The following is a 24,841-nucleotide window of genomic DNA, read 5'->3' on the forward strand; positions in this document are numbered from 1 at the left end:
GACTCATTGAATCAGGACCCATATCGAAACCAGACCCATATGAAACAACAATTGAGTCATATTAAAATCAGACTCATAGTGACAAAATGGGACCCATATCAAAATCAGACTCTTATCGACAAAGTAGGACCCATATCTAAATTGGACTCATAACGACAAGTTAAACCATAATGACAAGGTGACCCATAATGACAAGTTGACCCATAATGAAAAATTGACCCATAACAAAAAATGACTCATAACGACAACAAAACCCATATCGAAATCGAACCCATATCACAAAAAGACTCATATCGACTTTGGGCCAAGTTGATCCTGCCCAACAATCGAATTGACACAATAGACTCATAAAGATAAAAATCAATTAATGACCAAAATAAACATATTTTATTCCAAATGACACTTTGAAAGGGTGAAAAACTTCAAAACAAATATAAACATCAAAATTGCGCATGTTCAAATTTTTCAAAAATCACACAAAATGCTCATTGTCTCATATGTGCCAAAACAGTCATCAAATGCGCAATTTCATATGCGCTATTTGATCCATCATATGCAAAACGAAAAACCCTAACTAGCCTGAAAAAATCAAAATTCTTGCAAAAACGCCTAAATTGAAGCTAAAAATTTACAAGCAGGGTTAGAAAATTGAACTCACCATTTGGCCATACTTCATTGGCCTCTCAAATAAATGAACTCACTCAAAATGGTGATGGTCATAGGGGGTGCCATCTCTTCTCTCTCCTCCAAGCTCCAATGCTCCAAAGACAACTGTGCAAATGAGGTAGAAATGGGCGTTTGGAGGCTTATATAGCCCATGCTGACACAAGCGATTGTGATGCCTTGGTGGATATGTGGGGCATGTACATGCTATATGCACATATTCTTCACTCCATTTTTTTATATCCTTTTTAATAATTCTATTGGGCAATAAATTTTAAAAAATCCAAAAATTTTAAAAATCCAAAAAATCCTAAAAAAATAATTTCTTTTTTAAATCCAAAAAAAATTCAACAAATTTTTTAAATCCAAATTATCAACATTTTTTTCCAAAATGTCGCCGTACTTCATGTCATCTCCTCGATAAGCACATTTTTTCTCAATTTATTCCCCGAGAGGGCATATCATCATTATCATATCAGTTTCATATCGACATTGGTTTCATATCATCATCTCATATCGAAATCAATTTTTCATATCCAGGGAATCATATTGACAACTTTGGCAATAGCATAATAGCTCAAAATTTTGATGACAAATTGAGCATTTTTCTTTGAATGAACATGTGGTCATACGTTAACTCAAACAGAGGTAAAATGTAGACACCTAAAAGTTGCACAACAAATTAAGTGAATTTTATTCATTTAATTATACTTAATTCTTCCAATTAATTTAATAAAGATTCAATTAATATTCCTATTCTTCTATTTTAACCATTACTCAGATTAAATATTTGATTAATATTTCCTTTTTTCTATCTAAGTCATTTTTAATTAAATTTACATTTAATTAAAATCCCCCTTCTAACCATTTTTAATTAAATTTACATTTAATTAAGTCCCCCTTCTAGCCCATTTAATTAAAACCACCCACTTGCAAAATTAAAAATCACATTTAAATAAATCAATTTATTTATATCCTACAAATGCAAGCTGCAAGCAATAATTAAAATAAATTAATTTTATTTTAATTAAATTCCTTTTTTCACCCACATGCAAAATCCTACATCTACCACTTGCCTCCTAAACCTCTTCTAGAGCCTTCTAGATTCTTCTAATCATCCTAATTAGCCTAATCCATCTCTTAAACATTTGCACATTCCTTAAGAGAAGTCACTTTTAAAAAATGCCTCTAAGTCTTTGAAATGCATTAAAGGTTTTATGTCCTCAACAAGTTAAACTCCAAAGTCTTCCTAACCATTAATGGTTAACTCAACCCTCCCTTCATGGTTATAGACTTTCTCTCTAACTTAACCATCATTTAACCCAAGGGTCTCATCAAGCATTAATGGCTTTGACCCTAGTTATCCTATTAACCCTTGCACAAGAGTTTACCCCTTGGGTAAAAGCTTTACCTAACGGATAACTCTAACCTAACTTTAACCCTTACCTCCTAAGGTAACATTCATGTCTTCTCAGATATTTAATGCCTCTTGCATCTCCTCTCAAGCCACCTCTTGTTGACAATTGTCACCATTTGATTGGTTAAAATTGTAAACATGGATTGAGTAACTTGCAATCCTAGCCCTTGTTGATATTATTCAATCTCAACCATCCATTGCCCTATTGTCCCTATTTTCCTTATAAATAGAGTTCTCATTCTTCATTCTCCATATAATCAAGTCTTTTGTGCATCAAACTTATAGTCTCATTTCATCAAGCATTGTTAACATCTATTTGATAATAGTAATTAGATCATTTAGTTTTATATATCATGTTAGCTTCATCTATATGCTAGTTTAAAGTCATTTTAATACCATTTTCATGTGATTTTTAGCTTCATATCAATACCTTGCACCATATCATCATCTAGTTTCATATCTAGACCATTCACTAGGATCATAGTTGCATCCATTTTGATATTAGAATCATCACATATCCCTTGATCTTTTGGTACTCATCTTATAGGTCAAGTGCTCTTCCAAGCTAAGAGCCACCTTGATTTGAAGGATCTTTGGAGATAGAGAACAATGAGACACGCTTAAGATATTTATTATTTCACTTGTTTGTTCTAATGATTTTGATCTCTAACATAATGTCTCATTAGTGTGTTTGTGTTGTTTGTCTCTTTCATGCAGGTACCACAACACACACACACACACACACACACACACACACACACACACACACACACACAGATATATATATATATATATATATATATATATATATATATATATATATATATATATATATATATATATATATATATATATATATATATATATATATATATATATATATATTAGAGTTATGTTTTATTAGATAATAATTATTTATTTAATTATTAGTCTATTATACTCTACGCTTAAGCTAAACTTAGGAATCTTATAATTCTTTAAGGTTTTGATTATCCTCTTATAAGGATTTTCTCTTTGTATTTTCATAACAACTCTAATTATTGAATTGCATTCTTGTTGCACAATCAATATGACTCTTCTTTTCTGGATCTCTGAATTTTGGCCTCCACAAATTTTTTTCTTCTCTCCTTCTGTGAGAGGTTTGCATGCAGGTGATCTTTGGGAGCTACAGAGTTGATTTTTCCTCAACTCCATTATGATATCAAAGCTCTGAATCTGCATGTCCTTGTTCTCTTCATGAGAGATTTTGGGCCTCGTTTTTCAGATATGTGTACTCGGGGGTTTGTATAGTTGCTTTTTTTCATTTATGTGGGTAGATTATTTTTTATTACATTTTGGTGCCGAAAGGACCTCCCAGTTGGATTCAGAAGGCTAGTTCCATGAATTTTGATATATAATAAATGCGTTAAAAAAAATTCGTCAAAAAAAATTATTATTTTCTTTTTTTACCCTTTATGCCCTATAAGAGGGGTTTTTTTTTCTTTTGGCTGTAACTTGGTCATACAGAGGCATTTTTTCAAAAATCTTATATTGTCGGAAATATATTTCCAAGCTCTATCTATATTTGGAGGTTTGAACTTTTGATTTTTCTTTCTTGATGGTATTTTTTCTGGTCAAAGCGAGAGGTTCCTTGTTGCACTCTGGGAGACATAACTTGGGCATCTGAACTCCATTTTTTGAAAACTTTATATCATTGAAGAGATTGTTCTGTGTTATTTCCATTCATATGAGTTTTCTTTCCATATTCTTCTCTAAGTATATTTTATTCAAATTTTTTCTTTTCAGCACTCTGGTGAATATCTTGGACGTTTCAGGTCCTAAGATCTCTTTCTTTAATAGAATGTCTCATCTTTGGTTGTTCTTTCTGTTTTCAGTCTTCTGTCTCTTCTAATCATTGTATAATTTTATTTATGCAAATGCATTGAGATAAAGTGCCATCATGCATTATATACTTGGGATCTTGCACATCTTGTGCCTTATTGTACATGCACTACTTATAAAGTTTCAAGGGGGGGTTGATGTTTGCCTTGTTTTTCCATCTATCTTTCTCACATGAGTGTTCCTTCCATGACTTTAACCTCATGATGTGTGTCAAGTTAGTGTTCCTTCCATGATACTATGTACTTTCTCTGCACCTTCGATGTTCCTGGTTCTTCATCATGCAGCTCTTGTTGGCCGTTCTTTTCAGTGTACTTGTCCCTATGCCTTTTCAGCATTATGGGGAGGTTTGTCCTATTGTTATAATGCTTCCTTGGTTTTATTGATCAACTCTTTAGGCTTTGGTGTTTATGTCATCTGTATCTTTGAGTTAAGTTGTTTGCATTTGTTTTCCATCTGATTTGATTAGTGTCATTTAAGGGCACTCATGCAGATTATAGTCTTCTCTACCTAGTCATGTTCTTTTTTCAGAGGAGGTTCTTCAAATCAAAAGTTACTGACAGTGTTTGCAACTATTTCATGCTTCAGTGGTGTTCTTCGGCCTTTTTTGTTCCTATCTTCTAGAACACTCTTGTTTGGAGGCTTCTTAGTCCTTCACTTGAGCTTTAATCTCTTCTTGGAGAGTATTTTTCTTCCCACAAGGTTTTCTCATTTTTCTCCCCTTTACAGAGATTTTATTGTACTTGGGTACCTCATCAGGCCTAGTTGTTGGAACCCATTGTTGCTTTCTTGCATTTTTTACATGTTTTTTTAGTCCTTAGTTGTTTTTAGTTACTCCCTAAGTTCATCTTAAGGGGGGTGGGGGGGTGTTAGAGTTATCTTTTATTAGTTAATAATTATTTATTTAATTATTAGTCTATTATGCTCTATGCTTAAGCTAAACTTAGGAATATTATAATTCTTTAGGGTTTTTACCTTTAGGGTTTCAAGTATCCTCTTATAAGGATTCTCTCCTTGTATTTTCATAACAACAGTAATTATTGAATTGCATTCTTGTTGTACAATCAATATGACTCCTCTTTTCTAGGTCTTTGAATTCTGACCCCCATAGGTTTTTTGCTTCTCTCCTTCTGTGACAGGTTTGCATGTAGGTGATATTTGTAAGCCGTAGAGTTGATTTTTCTCAACTCCATTAATATATATGTATGTATATATATATGTATGTGTATATATATATACATACATAAATATATATATATATATATATGTATATATATGTATATATATATATGTGTGTGTGTTTGTGTGTGTGTATATATATATGTATATAGATGTATACATATATACATCTATATGTGTATATCTATATATATACATGTATATATGTATATATGTGTATATGTTTATATCTATATAGACACATAGATGTATACATATAGATGTATATATACATGTATATATGAAAACAAGCTCAAGTGCAGGATGGGGATTTAGAAGAATCCCAAGCTATTCTAGACATTGAACTTATCCCTCTGGCAACACTACAAATATATTCTCTTGTCAAGTCATAATCGTATCCACTCCTATTGTCTTTTCAATTGTTTCTCTTGATACCAATTGTCGTGCTCTGTGAAGTGTACCTGTACCTACAACCACAATGCACTCAATAAATCAGTACAAGCAATGGTTAGTAAATTAAAACAATGAAAAGTAAAACCATAGCTAATTGACTTATTGCCTCCTAGTAAATGCGAGTATGATTTTTTCTCTCAGATCTTAATATGCAAGTTCCAGTGGCTTGACTACAGTTAGATGGAGATTTGAATTCTGAAAATGCATGATCTAGCAAGAATAGCATGATTAAGCTACATGAATGATTGATCTAACATGATTAATCTAATATTTAAGCTAAAATGAGTATGATAACATTGCTAAGAAATGATAAACTATAAGCTAGATGCCTATAGTAACAATGGTTAAATGCAAATGAGATGGGATCAAATGATATGCAAAAATCATATGAAATTGGGACCAATATTGCTCCAAAATGAGGTCTATTTATAGGATTTCCCAAGGCTAGGGGTGAGTTGGCATGAATCAACGGTTGAGATTGATCTGAAGATATCAATGGTTAAATTGGAGGAGGTTGGAAAAGGGGGTTGGATTAAAGAGAACACTCAGTGACAAGTGTCACAAAAGTTATAGAAGATGTTGGATGAAAGGGGACATGGTGGTAGGTAGAATGGGTTAGGTTTAGGAATGGTTAGGTTTAGGAGTGGTAGAAGTTAGGAGAATTTGAATTTAGAAATTCAAATAATAGGAAAAGGATAATTAATCTCAACAACTCATTGATTTGATTTGTTTTAATTAATTAGGATTTAGAAGAAATGAATTTGGATGGGGGAAATTAATTAATTTGAATTAATTAATTAAAGAGGTGAGATGAACCTATTTAATAAATCCTTAGATTTATTAATAAGTAGATGAAAGAGGAAATTTAATCAAATTGCTTAGTAAATTTAATTAAATTGGGGAGGGAGATTAATTGAGAGAAATGCTTATTCAATTAATTATATTCAGACCATTTTTAGGTGTATACACCAATGTTTATACCTTTTCCACTATACAATTGTAGAATCTTTTACTCCCTTTGTTTATATCTAGTATATTCCTTCTTCATCTACTACTAAGTCTATCCTAGACATAGTGAGTGATGGAGCACTTGCAACACTCCCACCAAGAAGGTCTATAAGTCATCAAATATACTTTGTTCCTGGTGCATCCCTAACTAAAAAGGCTGCATATAAGCTCACACCTTATCAGAATAAGGAAGTAGCAAGGCAAGTGCAGGAGTTGTTGGAACAAGGACTGATTAAGAAGAGCATCAGCCCATGTGAAGTCCCGGTAGTGCTAGCATCAAAAAAGGAGGTAAGTGGAGACTATGCAATGACTCAAGAGAAATCAATAGGATTACCATAAGGTATATGTTTCCTATTCCTAGAATAGAGGATCTAATGGACTGTTTAGGAGAGGCTATGCATTTTACCAAACTAGACCTTAAAAGTGTCTATCACCAGATAAGAATTAAGGAGGGTGATGAGTGGAAGATTGCTTTCAAGACCACAGAGGGATTGTATGAGTGTCTTGTGATGCCATTTGGGCTTACTAATGCTCCGAGCACATTCATGAGGTTGATGAATGAGGTGTTGAAGGATTTCACAAGCAGATTTGTGGTAGTGTACCTAGATGACATTCTCATCTATAGCAGAACCAAGGAAGAGCACCTTGAGCATTTGAGGCTAGTTTTAGAAAGGTTGCATGAGGAGAAGTTATCCATCAACCTAGAGAAGTGTGACTTCTTGAAGCAAGAGCTGGTTTACCTAGGATTTGTGGTGTCTAAAGGAACCTTGAAGATGGATCCAAGCAAAGTGGAGGCAATCTTGAATTGGCCTACACCTAAAACAAGGACTAAGGTAAGGAGTTTCCATGGATTATCTCAATTTTATAGGAAATTTGTGAGTAACTTCAGTGGCATATGTGCACCAGTCCTTGACACCATAAAAGGAGGTCTTAAAACTAAGTTTGAATGGACTGAGCAGGTAGACAAAGCATTTCAGTTGTTGAAACAAGAAGTAGCCACAAAACCTATCCTTCTCCTACCTATGTTTGATAAGCTATTCACTTTGGAGTGTGATGCAAGTGGAATTGCAGTAGGTGGTGTGTTGAGTCAAGAGGGAAGACCTGTAGCATTTTTCAGTGAGAAGCTTAATGAAGCAAAGAAGAAGTACTCAGCTTATGACCTAGAGTTGTATGCATTAGTGCAGTCTCTAAAGAAATGGAGGCATTACCTACTTCCAAAAGAATTTGTAGTGTTCATAGACAATTAGGCATTGAGTTACATAAACACTCAAGAGAAGCTAAGCAATAGCCATCTGAAATGGATGGAATACCTCCAATCCTTCACCTTCACCATCAAGCATAAGAAGGGGCAACTTAACAGGGTGGCAGATGCATTGAGCGGGAAGTTGTTGACAGTTCAAGAGTTACAGTTGCAGAGCATAGGAATAGAAGGTTTCAAAGACCTCTATGAAGGAGATGAAGACTTCTCAATAGCTTACAAGGTTTGCAAAGAGTTTGAGAACCATTCCCATGGTGAGTATGCAAATTACACTCTCCAAAATGGTCTCTTGGTCAAAGGTAATCAGTTCTGTGTACCAAGAGGATCCATAAGGAAGAACCTCATCCAAGAGAAACATAATGGCAGTTTAAGTGGACACTTTGGAGTCAACAAAACCTTGGACTTAGTATAGAGGTACTACTATTGGCCAAAATTGCCAATGGATATGAAAAGATACGTAGAATAGTGTGGTGTATGCCAAAGAGCCAAAGGTGGATCAAGAAATGCCGGTTTATATCAACCATTACTGGTCCCTAACAGACCTTGGGAATGTATAAGCATGGACTTTGTAGTAGGACTTCCCAAGACAAAAACAGGTATGGACAACATCTATGTGGTAGTAGATAGATTTTCCAAGATGAGTCATTTTATCCCATGTAAGACTACACATGATGCAAGCTATGTTGCACATCTCTTCTTCAAAGAGATTGTTAGGATTCATGGAATCCCTTTAAGCATTGTTTCAGACAGGGACAACAAGTTCATGGGTCATTTCTGGCAAACATTATGAAGGAGACTAGGAACTAACTTGTCATTTAGCTCAGCTTACCATCCACAAACAGATGGTCAAACTGAAGTCATCAATAGGGTGTTAGGTAACTTGTTGAGGTGTTTAAGTAAGGAGTATGGCCAAACATGGGACCTAATCATTTATCTAGTAGAGTATGCATATAATGATAGTGTTAATAGAACCACTGGTAGAAGTCCTTTTGAGATTGTGTATGGCAGACATCCAAGAGGAGTATGTGAGTTGAGAGACCTTGGTTGTTTGGAAATGAAGAGTGGACAAGCAGAAGACTTCACTCAAACCATCAACGAAGTTCAAGAGGAGGTTAAGAAGGCCATCCTTGAATCCAGTCAAAAAATGAAAGCCAAAGTGGATGAGAAAAGGAGAGAAGTTGAGTTCAATGTGGGTGACTATGTGATGGTCCATTTGAGCAAAGCTAGGATGCAAGGTGGTAAGCCTACCAAACTGTAGATGAGAAGGGTAGGACCTTGTAGAATCCTGTCACAATATGGTAAGAATGCCTACAAAGTTGACCTGCCTCCAGATTTAGCTATATCACCAGTCTTTAATGTAGCTGACCTGATCATGTACAAGGGTGAGATAGCAAGGCAGACTAAGAACCAAGCCAAGGTACTGCAGGACCTTGATGTTAATGTCTTACCATAGGTGAAGAAGCCTATAGTAGAGGATATCTTGGAATCAAGAGTGAAGAAGTCCACCAGACACCAGGTCTACATGGACCACTTGGTGAAGTGGGCAGGATAGCCTGAGTTGGAAGCAACTTTGGTGGAGGAGAGCAGGTTCAAGATGCTTGGAATAGACCCGGCTCTCATCTCTTCTTCTATTTATTAATTGTGTGTAGAGGGGGAGTATGGTGTAGGAGAACCCTTCCAAACTCCTTCTCTTTCTTTGTTTTGTTGGTATTATGCTTCTTTAGAAGCCATTGTACATGAATAAGAGCCATGAGCTCATGTGTGCTAGACTAGGTCCTAGTTTTAGGTGCTTAGTGAGTTTGTTGTGATTTCTTGTGTAGGAGAGGTTGAGTGTGCCTAGAGTGTGTGCTAGGCCTTATTAGCATGTTGATTTCCTTAGGATAGCCCAAAATAGGCCTAGGAGTCATGAAAAGCAACAATGGCAAAGTTGCTCAAAAGATGCAAAAGTTGCATGACAACTTTTAAAAGTTGTCAAGCAACTTTTCCACCCAAAATGGTCATAGGCCCTTGTTGTGTGTGGAGAGCCCTAATTTTGGCACATCAACTGATGCAAAGGTGGTATAAGTATTTGCAAACCCTAAATCAGTGGTTTGGATATTAGATATTGTATGACCTAAGCAAAAAGACTAGTCTGAGATTGTAAAACTGTTACCAGTCGGTTTGAATGAAACAACCAAGAAAGTTAATGGATTGAGAAACATCCAAAAATATGTGGAATGTTTTTCATGGTGTAAATATTTTCATTTCAAGCAATTATCTTAGGTTTTTACTTGCAGATTAAGTGTGTTTGTAAATAGTTTGTAAACTGTCTTCTTAATGTCTAGTTTTGGACAGGATTGTGTAAATGGCTGCATAACTCCATTCCCCATTGTGGAACCACCATGAAACCATGGGGAATGATAGTGCAAACCTTGTACCATACTATAAAATAATAAGGCCCCTTAAAAATGCAGGAAGGCCAAGCAAAGACCCACTCCTAGGCGAGACTGGACAGTGCCCGGTTAGGAGAGGTTAGATTGCAGAGGTCTTGGAGAGAAAGGTTGGATAGAGGAGAGCACATCCTTTGGAGGAGGTGTAGAGGAGTGTTAGAAGCATCATTGGTGTGAAGGAGGAGACTCCACCAATCTAAACAGGTTGGCTAACACACAAAACCTTCATTGTGACCCAGGCAGACCACAAAATCCTCACAAAACCCTTAAAAACCCCAAAATTCGCCCTAGGCATTGTACAGCCACTTGGAGGCCCAAAACCTAGAAAATCCATGAGCCCTTACCAATTGATTGGTAGTCCATTTTGGGAGTTTGGGTTGTGTATGCATCGTTTGTGAGAAAAAGCCCTAAAGGACCGAGTAGGAGGCCTAATTGGTCCTAATCCTTGTAGCCCTGTTTTGTAAGCAAAAACACAAAACAGTGAAATCGGTAGAAAGGATGAAGGTAGAAACTTCTTGGGGGCACATGGAGGGATGTAAAACAAGGTTTAAGACCTGATTTAACCTTTCTAAGACCTTGGAAAGTGTGGAACAAGATTAGCCCTTATTAGCCATAGTAAGGGGTTTTGAGTCTCATGAGTAGGTGAGACCATAGGAGCAGCATTGCAACTCATTGGTGGGTGGATTGGGCAAGGTCAGGGGATTCTTCAAGCAAAGGGAAGTCCTAGAGACCCTAGGGTGTGTAGAGAACACCAGGTGATCCAAGGAAAGGATCCAAGAGCATAGACTAGGCTAGTCTATCCCAAAACCCATCCCATCAACAAGGTAAACAGAGATAGTTGAACCTCCTCCTAACAAGACTATTGAAGAAGTATAACTTTTAGACTATATGATAAGAAGGGTTAAGCTCAAAAAATAGACATATGATAATGCCAAGCAGGATTCCCAAGTTGCGATGGATGCATTGATTTAGAGGTATGATCAAGATAAGATCATTAAAGGTAAATTGAAACTTAGGAATGAGGAGATTACTTTAGTACTTGTTAAAATTATTGTCATTTTAAGAGATTGTTCCTATGAATACATCCATTACTGAGGAATCAATCAAGAAGTTTGAAGTGGTTGGTAGGAAAGAAATGGTAGATGATGTATGGTCATAAATAATGATGAAACAAGGCACTCACATAGATTAAAAGATGCTTTCAAGATGATGAAAAATTGGAAGGACAATGAGTCCCAACTAGTGTAGACATTGGAAGTCCCATCACAAGATCTCTAGTCATAAACCTTAGATCTCTAACAACTTGGACCAAATTCAAGGATATGGATTTGAAGATTCTAGTTGACAACGGTGTTATCCTATCTAGGAAAAAATACATTGAGTTTAGAGAATGCATGAGAAATAGGAAATTAGTTACTAAGGAATTGACAAAATATTTGCAGTTGGTTTTGGAGATGAGTGAAGAGAAAGGGCGAGACATTGTTGCCAAAATTGAACATATCCATTTTACAATCTTTGATGAAAGCCAGAAACTTCTTCCCGAGGATACAATAGTACAAGAATATTATACATCTCTCATTAAAAAGCATATTGATTCAGATGATTTCTGAATATCCTCTATTGATAGGTTTGTATATCTTCAAGTGGCTCTGGATAATTTGAAGTGCATTTTGGGTCTCTATAAGAATTCTTTCATTGGTTTGGAGGATACCATGATATGAGTTAGGGAAATTGCAAAACACATATCCAGAAGAATAAGATAACCTTGCTATAAAAGAAATAGTCAAACCTAAATGAAACACTAGGATAAATTAAGATAAGGAAAAGTACCTCAATCACATGTACAGAGACAAAAAAGTAACTGACCTAAGTAATCTTAAGTAATAAGCTATTTATAGATCCTAAAGTGAAATTGGTAAGGTTAGATACCTTTTTGACAACAATAATAGCGATGAAAACATAATTTCAAGGCAACTTAATATAATCATTTGATGTACTACATGAGGAAGCACAAATAAAATATATGAGCAATCATTCTATATTTTTGTAGGAGGTATTGGAATGAGACTAATAGGAAGACTAGTAAAAATGAGTCACAATGAGCACTTTAGAGTAAATCTAAACATTATAAGGAAGAATAGCTTGGAAACATAGAAGCATAACTTATTTTCAATATGCAAGATCATTAATTGGGAAAGAGTCATGAAAGAGGATTCAAAACAAAATTGGATGTCGATAAATATAAGTACCCTTCCTAATAAATCTATTTCTATCCATAATAGTCAAGCAAATAAAGTTTAACAAGAAATATTGATCAGAACATCGTGTTCTTTACCAATAGATGGTAGAGACAAATACAAGAAATAAAAGTGTTGAAGAATTATAAATATTAGCTAACATTATCTCACTTGTCCAAAAGAATGAGGAATGATTCATTAATGAAATGGCCATTAACAAGATAGAGAGGAGAATAATTAGGAGGAGATAGATTTCACATGATACTAGGAGACCAAATTGGAGACAAAATAGTCAAATCATTTATCTTGGGCATGACACAAAGCCTTAGAATAGATGCCAACCTTGTTTAATGGAATGGAAATCCCAAATAATTAATTAACAGTGAAAGAATTTAGAGACATACATACAAAAATATTTGAATAAAATAAAGACAATTAGGAACAAAACCAAGGGAAATGTACATGAAAAGGATAAAGGGTGTCATTAAATTCAATGATAAGCCTTTGCAAAATCAACATTTATGAATAAGGTTATTGCCATGAACACTCATCCCAATCCATGCCTTCTTAGATATGAATAATATTTTCAAGAGTATAATGGATTTTAAAGAAACCTATTTTCTTTGGCTAGATAATAAGTTGAAGTAAATGATGGATACGAAATGCAAAAACCTTGGTTATGATTTTGAGCGACATATTTAAAGGGGTAATTGGTCATTAGTTACACAATTGTTTAATTTTTCTATCCTTAGGGATCCTAAGAAAATTAGTGGCATAAACTACCTGGTAGACCTAGCAAAGGTTAGGATTGACTCTATCCCACAAGGCCTTATAAAATTCACATGTGAATCCATCACTTCCCTAAGATTTATAATTATTAATTGAAAAATTTGCTTCTTAGAGTTCCACTAGAGTGAGGTGTTGGTCATAGAAGGCCCATTGTGAATTTGAAAGATTTGTGGGAATTAAATTCACATAGTGTTGAAGAGATTGATTAGATTGAGGTAAAGCTTATTGTGTCTAGTTTCAGTACTAATAATGGTATAGAAAAGATTAAAGAATGGAGGATTTTTAAAGAGAAATAGTTAACATTCTTTAATGTGCTTGATATTTTGTGAGACTTGGTAAGCTCTAAGGGATTGAATAATTCCTTGGAAACCTTTTTCCCAATTTTAATCTAATGAAAGTGTGCCCTAAATTAAGCTCGCAATATGGTCGAGGTAGCATTTCATAGATGAAACTATTTTCTTATGCATTGAATAGCTAGTTGTAGAGGGTGTAAAAGTAAACCACCTTCAAAGGCCTTTGGTGATCTCTCAAGGACTCACTTAATCTAATTCTCCACTCAACATAATTGCAAAGTGTGGTAGTTGAAAGAGCCAGTAGAAAACATAGTTTTAATTATAGAATATGAGAGTACAAGTCAAAAATATTTTATAGTGACCTCTATTGGCTCTCTACCCAATGACACGTGTGGGTCATGGACAATATCATGACACATTAGGATCATGTACAAACAAAGTATGAAATTAAGTATTGGAAAATTTAGAATCACAAGTACATGGATTTTGATGCATTTAAATGTGATATCCAAATAAAAAAAGTTAACTAATTGTAAATACTAAATAAAAAGGCAAGAGGAAGGAAGAAAATGCTAACAATGGATCCACAAATGAAGACTATCTTCTCCAATAACTTGCATATAGGATAGAAAGAAAAAACTGTTGGGGCTATGTTTTAGAAGTTTGCCACAGTCAAACACCAATTTTGTTGTTTCTACCTCCACGAACAACTGAATAGATAGATCTTGAATAATATGATAAACAAGATAAAAAATGAATGAGATAATTGATATACTATGAAAATAAAAAAATGATGAAATGCAATAGCAAGAGAGAACAAACTCCCCTTCCACACCCCAAAAGTAGAGTGCTTGTTGGAGTGAAGATGAAGCATGAAACCCTTTGAAGAACAAAGCAATGGTGATGGTGATGGAGTCTCAAGCACAAAGAGAAACTAGAGAGACAAGATAGATTTAGAATGCAAAAGAGAAAAAATATTGATGTGAGAATCTATAAGCATGCATGAGTGAGTAATTAGATTGATTAGTGAGACATTAGATTGCAATACGAATTCCAAAAAGGCTATATTGCAACTCAGAAGGAAAATTGACATAGGTGTGTGTTGCAGGAGCTGTTACAACTATTGTCAATATCCATCTTCTTAGTGCTGTCAACTTATTTCTCCAGCCTTATAAATTTCTTGTAGTTGTAGAATACATGAAAATAACCAAAGATCTACATTATATGTCACAAATCAGCTCCTATCAAGGAAACAACAAGCACGATTTCACAATTTTGTTCAAAATACTTAAAATATGTAGCTTGCAAAAACATATCTATATATACTTGCAAACTATTTCCTCTAGAAGGCACGAACCTTCATAGGAACAACCCCTAGCTTGATGGATTTCATGTTCCGAAATAGAGCGCAATACTTGCCCAGAGCTATGTAGATTGATAGGAGGTTTTTCCTCCATGGATCTCGCTCCGCTAGTTCCTCTTCCCCTTACCTCACTACCATCCAATGGAGGATTGTTCTCCATGGGTGTTGTTCCTCTGGTTCCTCTTCCCCTGCCCCTACCCCTGCCCCTGCCCCTGTTAGTTTCAGGGATTGGAGGATTGTTCTCTATGGGAACAGTTCCTCTACCTCTACCTCTACCCCTACCCCTGCCCCTGCCCCTATTAGTTTCAGGCACTTGAGTATTGTTCTCCATAGGGACAGTTCCTCTACCTCTACCCCTGCACCTATCAATTTTAGGCAATGGAGGATTTTTCTCCATGGTAACAGTTCCTCTACCCCTACCTCGCCCTTTGCCTCTGCCTCTAGGGCTTGTTTTAAAATCAAGTATGTTAGAATATGTTTAAGCTTCACCTCTAACCTACAGATTTAAGGGTTCTATTGCAGCTCATCCATGTGGAATAATTGTCAGCCCAGTTAAACACATTGGATCTCTAGTATTGTTAATGTGGAGCTCCATTGTACTGTTGAATTCTTGGTTTATATTGTCCATTGTACCTTGGATCTGTAGAAGCTTTAGTTGTCACTTGCATATAGATGTAAGGGTGATATAGTAGCTCTTCCAGACATGTAATTGTCTGCCCAATCGAAAATAATAAAATTTACTTCTAAATATATTTATTCATTCAACGAAGACAAAAAATTATTTATTTCTTTATTTGACATTGCTATAATGATTTACATAATAATATTAAAAAAATATCTTAAATTAAAAGAAAAATGTTTATTTATTGTTGTAAGAGTTTTGTATATACAAATTTAAGAATTAACAATGTTTCATCTAAATAGGTGCATCAGAATTCTATTGATCAGAAAATATAGATTTAAAAAAAAATGTTGGATGGATATAAGATCACACACAACGTGCATTGAATGATTAACTTTTTGAATACAAATCTGAAGGAAAAAAGTATCAAAGAGATTGAAAGAACCTTCTAATTTGTAAGAGCGAAAAAAGTATCAATGAGATTGAAAGTACCTTCTAATTTATATTGCTCTCAATTTGATTTGCTCTTTGTAGTTCAAGTGGTTGACAATTTTGCTTATCCACAATACACCAACACTTAAACACAACACAAAATAATCAAAATTTAATTTAGTTCATTCTAATTAGCAGATTCTATTCTTTTATATGATGATAATATATTTTCCCTCATTACATAATTTAGAATTTAAAATAAATTTTGGGATATTACCAATTTTTAATATCGTACTGATTAATCCCTTTACATTTGACCAAAGATTATAATTAATATTTTATATATTGAATTAAATATAAAAATGAAGAAGGCAAAATCATATGTGCGGGTTAATCATGAAAGTGTTGTTCTTCCCACCAAGTTTTAAACTCAGGAGTTTTAAAGAGTCAATCGTAGCATCTTTTAATTTAGGTCAAACTAAAAATTCGTCAATTAACATCATAAAAGTTACTTTCTTATTTAAATTTAAAAAAAATAGAATATATTAAATTTTAATATTAAAGGAGCCAATGGCATGTAATAATGAGCAAACAAATCCATATAGATATTTTATAATTAATAATTGAAAAAATTAATTATTTTTAATTTCATGGCATCTTCAAATAATTTTTAATTTAAGGTTTTTAACTTATTTTTTCATTTGTAAGATAATTTGCAAAATATATAATTACATTGTATTTAATTAATATTTGGAAATTCAAAAGATAAATGACAATTTCTAATTTAAGTTGTTTGTAATTTCATTACTTTTCTCTAATTTTAAATTTTCAAGGTCTATGATCACATTATATCAACACTCTTAACATAAATAAAAGTATCTTCATTAAATTTATAACTTATATATTATATCATCTCTCTCATTACAAGTTTTTATTTTAAAACTACAATTCTAAGTTATATCTGTGTATGCTAAAAACTAAATCTATTATTAAACCCTAAAGAACCCAACCACTAGTATAGATCTACAGAAAGATATCGAGTAATGTAAATAAAGTATTCTACCATGCATGCAAATAAAAAAAAACAAACAAAACATATACCTTCACACACACAATAGGCTTGACTCCATTATTCTCGTATCCTCCAAGATATCGGGAAAATGATATTTTCTCTCAACTATGAAGAACACACACAAGAGGTCATGAAATAATGGAGTCTAATTGGTTTGATAGTCTAAGACGTGATGATAATGAAAGTGATGAAAGGAAGAATCATCTTTTATAGAAATTTCCAAGAGAATCAAGGGCTTAGATTTAAGGTTAAAAGATGAATGGCCATGATCATATAGTTAGAAGAGAATCAATATGATTGAGGGGTAGGTAGAGATACTTATTCCAAAATTAGTTGCTAGGAAAGGGATAAGGACTACAAGTATGATTCCCCAATCATAGGAAAGATAAAGAAGGTTGAAGAGTTAGCACGATGATGCCTACTTGAGAGGATTGGTGCATTAGGAGAACACACATGTGCTATCAAAAGGAATGGCTAGAAGAAAATAAAATAATTGATGTTGAATAAAGAGGGGTATGAATAAGGAGATGGTGGATTGATGGTCATAGAAGTAGTTATGGATAGGAATGTGTTGGTTTTTCCAACTGATTATCTTAGAAATCCTAAGAATTAGCCATGTTCTATCAATAGATTTAAAGGTCAATGGCTAGATTAATATCTCTCACTTTTGACTCTACAGGACCTAGGCGGACCTCCCTTTACAATGCCTATTAATTTAATGTGTTTAATACTCATATTTTGTTTTATAGTAGATAACTCCCAATGAAAATATACCAAGGAAAGATTGATCAACCTTAAATTTGTCTATACTCTTGGTTTAGCACCATTCATTTAGCAATTGAGAGAAAATTTTAAATTAAACCCAATCCTGACAACAAGAAAGTAAAACTAATTTAAATTATTTGATTGTTTCATAATCAAACATAGACCCTTCAATAGATTGGTGCCTAGATCATAGGGTAAGAAGTCAAGTTTAGATCATGCATATATTCATCTAATATAACCAATTCTAATCATTACATTATTAACATTTATGCATTACATAAATGAATCTACTCATGTAATCACAAAATCTTACAAATAGATCCATATTGTTCCTCAAACTCACAACAATCTACAAATAGAATTTAGTTATTTACTTGAAATAAACCCATATACAATTAACAAAACCTCAAGAAAATTGGAGTGTCAAACTATAATACCATTGGTATTATTAATTCATATAAAGTTCAAGATTACAAAGGGGAGAAGCTTTTATAATATTCTCATTGTTCATTCAAAATTGACTGGAATTGTTATCAAAATATATACATTCTCTGCAAATGGCTCCTACTTCTATGTTATACACTATTCTCTATCTACCTGCCCAAAAATAAATTCATGTACCCTTTGCAATGGTCTTGTTTTTCCTTTTATAAAACAACGGAGAAAACAAGCTTCAAACCATTTATATGTATCAAAATTTGATTTGATAATCTTCAAAATAATAGAATATGCCTTAAGAGTCTTTTCTTATATATGAAGAAAAAATCCATTTACATCGTTGGAGGGAGAACTTAGTTTATTAAGATAATGTGAGCTTTGGTGTAGAGTAATTATTCTCTTTAAATTGCCTTTGCTTATGTGTAACCAAAATGACAATTGAAAGTTGACATGTAACAAGAAGGAAATGAAATAACCAAGGCACTAAAACTTGATGAGCAATCATGGGAAGCTAGATTATTTATATTCAGTTGCCTTTGATAATTGTAGGGCACCTATGATCAAAGTGATCTGGAAAGGTCTCATCCATGATAACTAACATATAATGTAATTCTACATCCATTTCTATTCTTTTCTTAATCATAGCTATGAAAATAACCAACAACATGAAAGAAACACAAAGAAACTAAAAACTAAAAAATGATAAGAATGCAATTTTGAATATATTCTCTTTCTATTGAAGCTCACTAGGCACTCATGACCCAGAGGTTTGACAAGTTTTTATATTTTGCATAGTATAATTCAAATGCATACTTTCCTTCTCCTGCTTAAACACATCTTCTAATAAATAAGTTCCTTCTTGATAGGTGGTCGATATAACTCTGGTCAGCATACATTATGTTGACAATATTGGCCTATTTCATCCCATATTAAAGTGCATACAACTTGTCCAAATCAATACTCCCATTCTCTGTGACCTTTTTCTCATTATGATTTCAATAATATTTAGCAACACTTGTCCAAATTCTTCTTTCCATTCATCATATGTCTTCTCAAATCCATTAGGGATAGTGAATCAAAGAGATTGAGAGTAGAGATAGGAACATGGTCTCAGATGGTGAGAAAAGTTGAAGAGTGAGCAGCTTGACTTGCATATGTATAATTAGTTTGAGCATTGATTATTTGATTTTTCCATATTGTAACATCATAAATTGCACCTTATGCAATTCCATATCACATACACATCTTCACTTCAAGCTGATTGAGAACATTCGTTGCTTGTTTGTTCTTTTGTCCATGTGGATTGCCTTTTTAGCTTGGAATTTGTCTTTTATTGAGTATGTTGAATAGCTGACCTATGGACTCTAGCACACTATGGAGACATCTAAGCATTGTGTCAGCATCGCATGAATTTGTCAATCCACAGGTGGCCATTTGAGAATTACGCCTGCACCTTGTAAAAGGTTTTAACACCTCTGTCTGTGGCCACCCACGTTGAGATTCACTTTAGAGGCTATATTTCTTGCATTTTGAGTGTTTCTTAAGGGTTCTTGATCATTTGAAAGTTTCTTGAGCTCTTGGTAACCATATCTTTTTATCACACATAGGTTAATTCTACATTCGAAGATCACCATTGTTGTAGTTCATTGGAGAACTCATGGTGCTATTTTTATAAATGTTGGAGGGGAATTCACTCTCTTCTCTTAGCTTATTTCTTTATTGTCTTTCATCTAGATTGTTTATTATCTAATTATCTATCTATTATCTTTATCATTTCATTTCCATTGCTTCTACTATCTCGATTGTCCATTGAGGTGGAAACATCAAAACAGGTGTTTGACTAAGGAAAACCTCTAAACAGAACCCCCAACATTTTCATTTCTTATTTGTGTGCATGTTTGTGATCATAGGAAGATACTCATCTTGCAGGAGGTTTTAGTCATGGACCGGTTATAAGATCCTCTTGCTCCTCTCATCTTATTTTGGTGTTTCACATCTTGTATTGTCTACTTATTTTATTACCGTATCATTTGTTGAGTAGTTTAGTCATACTTGTTTCTTTTATACAACTTTTGTGTTCTATCTGTATATGACGTTAGCGCGATGTGTTGGTGTCCTAGTTCCACATGTTCATCCTAAGGATAGAGACTTAACGAAGTCATCTAGGAGTCTTGTTTGTTGTTTGTTAGTTTGGTTTTACATTTTCATCTCGTGGCTCACTTTTAGCGTCGTTTTAAGTGAGGCAGAGCGAAGGTAAGTTTGTCCATTGAGGTTCATTAACTCGAGGGTGAAAAATCCCATCCTCTACACATATGTAGATCTATCCCTTTAATTCATGCACTTGTTTAAACATATAATTTATTTTTTTCCGAAAATTCATTTTAGTCTTTATAAAATCGATCTGTTAAAATATATAATATGTATTCACAAATACACACATGCATGTATGTATGTGAATCCATATTATGCAAATCATCTAAATCTCTGTAGACATTATCATAATTGAATCATCTTATATTGATAATTTGTCACCTTCAACATCAAATATATGAAAATTATATCATACTTGTAGACCTGTTTTTAGGTCCAACTCTATAATTTTTAAATCTTTTTGGTAAGAACAAAGTATCATCCTTAACCAACACATCATCATTTTATCATCCTCCTTTTTATATTTAATTTAATATATAAGAAATATTAATTATAAGGTTTGCTCATTATTACAGGAGAGGTAAAGGCAAATTAATGGGTATGATATTTAAAATTGAATATCCCAAACTTTGTTTTAAAATTTCAATTTTGTAATGAGAGATAAAATATATTATTCATATAAATAATAGAATTTCTTAATTAAAAAGAAGTCAGTCAAATGTTTATTCTTTTGTATTGTGTTAAAAGTTTTGGTGTATTATTATTAGAATAGACAAGAAAAATTGATAGCAATATAAATTACAAAAAGAAAATCAAATCCAAAGTAACATAATTTAGAGATTGCTGTTAATATTTCTTGTTATTTTTTTCTTTAGATTTTTATTCAAAATGTCAAATTTTTAGTTTTTATTTTTAATTTTTTAATTTTTGTTTTTATCGATATCCCTCAATATGTGTATTATATGTTCTAATTAATAGAGTTATGATTAATTCTTAAATTTGTATATATAAAATTATTTTTTTCATTTTATTTAAACTTTTTTCATAATTTTAATAATCATTTTGTGAAATTAAAAAGAAATACTTTCTCTATTTTTTTTCTTTTTGATAAATTTTGAATCATGACTTCATCCCAACCATGACTACTAAAAAATAGCAATCATATAGAGGTTTGTATCTTTGTGGCAAGAAAACAATATAATTTGATTATAATAAATTGACTATTAATAGTATATTTTTTAAATATACTATCTTTTTATTATTTAGAACCATACAATTTTAGTGATTTTTATAAAAAAATTGATTATTTTAGATGAAATAAAATGTATGATATTAATACTCTTCAAAATTTATCAAGTAAAATATAAAATAATCAAAACACAAATAAATAAACAATTCTATTGAATTGAATGAGTCTTTATATATTTTTCTCCCTTGACTTAAATAAAAAAATATTTACTTTTCCTCATAAGTTCATACAATTTAATATGGAAATATTTATTTTAAAACTTGAACTTTGATCTTGGAAGGATTTCTCCATTTTCATCATACAAAATTGATGATGGAAATAATAATAATAAAATTATTTATATTATATTTTTAAATTTGTATTTTACAGATTTGTTTTATTTAAATACAAAAAATATATTAATATTGATAAAACCACACAATTGAATATGAAAAAAATATTTTCAAATATTATTACAATTTGTTTTTAAAGATTTAAGCATTGATCATGGAAAGATTTCTCCATCTTTATCACACAAAATTGATGATGCAAGAAATGATAATAAAATATTTTCTATTATACTTTTAAATTTCTGATATTTTATTCTCAAAAAAAGAGTTATAAGGTGAAGGGGCCATCTTATGTTTCAATTAGTGTTGACTAGATCTACTTAATTAAAAGCCCACTAAAAGATCATCATGTGGGTCCATACTCGCCCGTTGGTATATCCAATAGTTGTAAAAGGTGTTACTAATTAGAACAATTATATAATTTAACTGGTACTAATAGGCATGATTGTTGGTGTATCTATGCATAAGTATTGCATGCATTGTGCAAATAATGCGGTGGTCAAAGCAAACCATTAATGGGGCAATAGGGAATATGTATGACATTTCAATACAAAATGACCACTTTTTGATCCTTGTGTGCATAACGAATCCCCAAAAGCTGAAACAATAGCTTTAGGAGCTTTAAGTTGACAACGAAAAAATCTCAAAATCTGATCCACTGTTTAGGAGCTTCGAATATCCAAAATTAGCTGAAATGTTAAATTGACTACTGAAATCCGTCCCCTATATGATTTAGGGTTTTAAAAGAATAATATAATATTATACATTTATAATTATATAACTGGAAGAGTTATTATATCACCCTTAACATTTATCTACAGGTGATAGGATTGTATTTCAAAAAGTCCTAATCTTGTTCAGGGTGCTATGGACAAGTTAGTAAACCATGAACCCAACACTTCATTGGGGTTTCAATCCGCCATTAACAATACTGGAGCTCCAGTCCCTGCAGTTCGTCAAACAATTACTCTGAATGGAGGAAGTGCTATATCATCCTTCGATACCTCTGCAAACCCTAGAGGCAGAGGTAGAGGAAGGGCCAGGGGTACAGGCAGAGGCAGAGGCAGAGGCAGAGACATTGTTCCCAGGCCTCCAGTGCCTGATATATCACTCTTCCATTTACAGGTGACAGGTGACGCCTCTGCAAACTCTAGAGCCCGAGGTAGAGGCAAGCCCAGGGGTAGAGACATTGTCCCGAGGCCTCCAGTGCCTGACATTGGACGAACAAGAGGAGCTCCAGGGCCTCCAGTGCCTGACATTGGACGAACAAGAGGAGATCCAGTCCCTGCAGTTCGTCAAACAATTATTTCAAATGGAGGAAGTGCTGCTATATCACCCTTTCATACGTCTGCAAACCCTAGAGGCAGAGGTAGAGGAAGGGCCAGGGGTAGAGGCAGAGACAGAGACATTGTTCCCAGGCCTCCAGTGCCTGATATATCACCCTTCCATCTACAGGTGACAGGTGACGCCTTTGCAAACCCTAGAGGCCGAAGTAGAGGCAGGTCCACGGGTACAGACATTGTTCTGAGTCCGGGTAGAGACATTGTTCTGAGTCCTCCAGTGCCTGACATTAGACGAACCAGAGGATCTAGAGGTTTCTATGTATGGCATAGAGAGGTACATAGAAACCTCTCTAGCTCTGCAGAACCCATGGAGAACTATTCTCAAATTCCTGAAAATAGCAGCATTGTTCCCAATAACAATGTCATTATCGGCTTGCCTTCAACTAGCAGGGTGACAGGTGACGCCTTTGCAAACCCTAGAGGCCGAAGTAGAGGCAGGTCCACGGGTAGAGACATTGTTCTGAGTCCGGGTAGAGACATTGTTCTGAGTCCTCCAGTGGCTGACATTAGACGAACCAGAGGATCTAGAGGTTTCTATGTATGGCATAGAGAGGTACATAGAAACCTCTCTAGCTCTGCAGAACCCATGGAGAACTATTCTCAAATTCCTGAAAATAGCAGCATTGTTCCCAATAACAATGTCATTATCGGCTTGCCTTCAACTAGCAGGGCCATCAATCCACATAGCCTTGCCTTGCCTGCAACTAGCAGGGCCATCAATCCACATAGCCTTGCCTTGCCTGCAACTAGCAGGGCCATCAATCCACATAGCTCTGGGCAGCTATTGGGGTCTAGTGAGGAACACAAAATCCATCAAGCTGGAGGCTGTTCCTATAAAGGTTCAGGCCTTCTACAAGAAATAGTTTGCAAGTATATTGGAAGGTACTGAGAACACTAATATTCCTTTGAAAAAAAAAATGTTTTCATTTTTGATCTTTACATTGCAACGGCAACATTTCTTACAGTGCTGATGTCTAATGCGAGTTGATTTTGATACGTATTCTCTTGGTGGGGCCTACCTTGTGGCCTTTTAAAATCGATGTAAAATTTCTTAGAAGGTTTAGTTTTGTTGAACCACATAAGTAATAACTTTCTTTCTTCCTTTGGCCATTTTATCACAGTCCATTGCAGCACTAACAGCATTATGGGTTGGTTTTGTATTGCATGGGATATCCATATTTGTTAGAGTATTGCACGGGATATCCATATTTGTTGGTTTTGTATTGCATGGGATATCCATATTTGTTAGAGTGCTTTAGCAGAAATTTTGTTACGATACTACAAGGATATTTTCATCAGCTACCTCCACAATTGATATTTTCATATGAACCTTAACTCAAAAGCACATGACGGCTACTTCACAGATGGTCATGAATAATTGCTTTCGGCCGCCCATTGTAATGCGATTAGCTTGTCTTCTTAAACAGTTTTTCTGAAGTTTGATGTTTCTATTTTATGTCTTCATATTTTCAG

This window comes from Cryptomeria japonica, chromosome 1 (genome assembly GCF_030272615.1).
Source record: "Cryptomeria japonica chromosome 1, Sugi_1.0, whole genome shotgun sequence".
Lineage (NCBI taxonomy): Eukaryota > Viridiplantae > Streptophyta > Pinopsida > Cupressales > Cupressaceae > Cryptomeria > Cryptomeria japonica.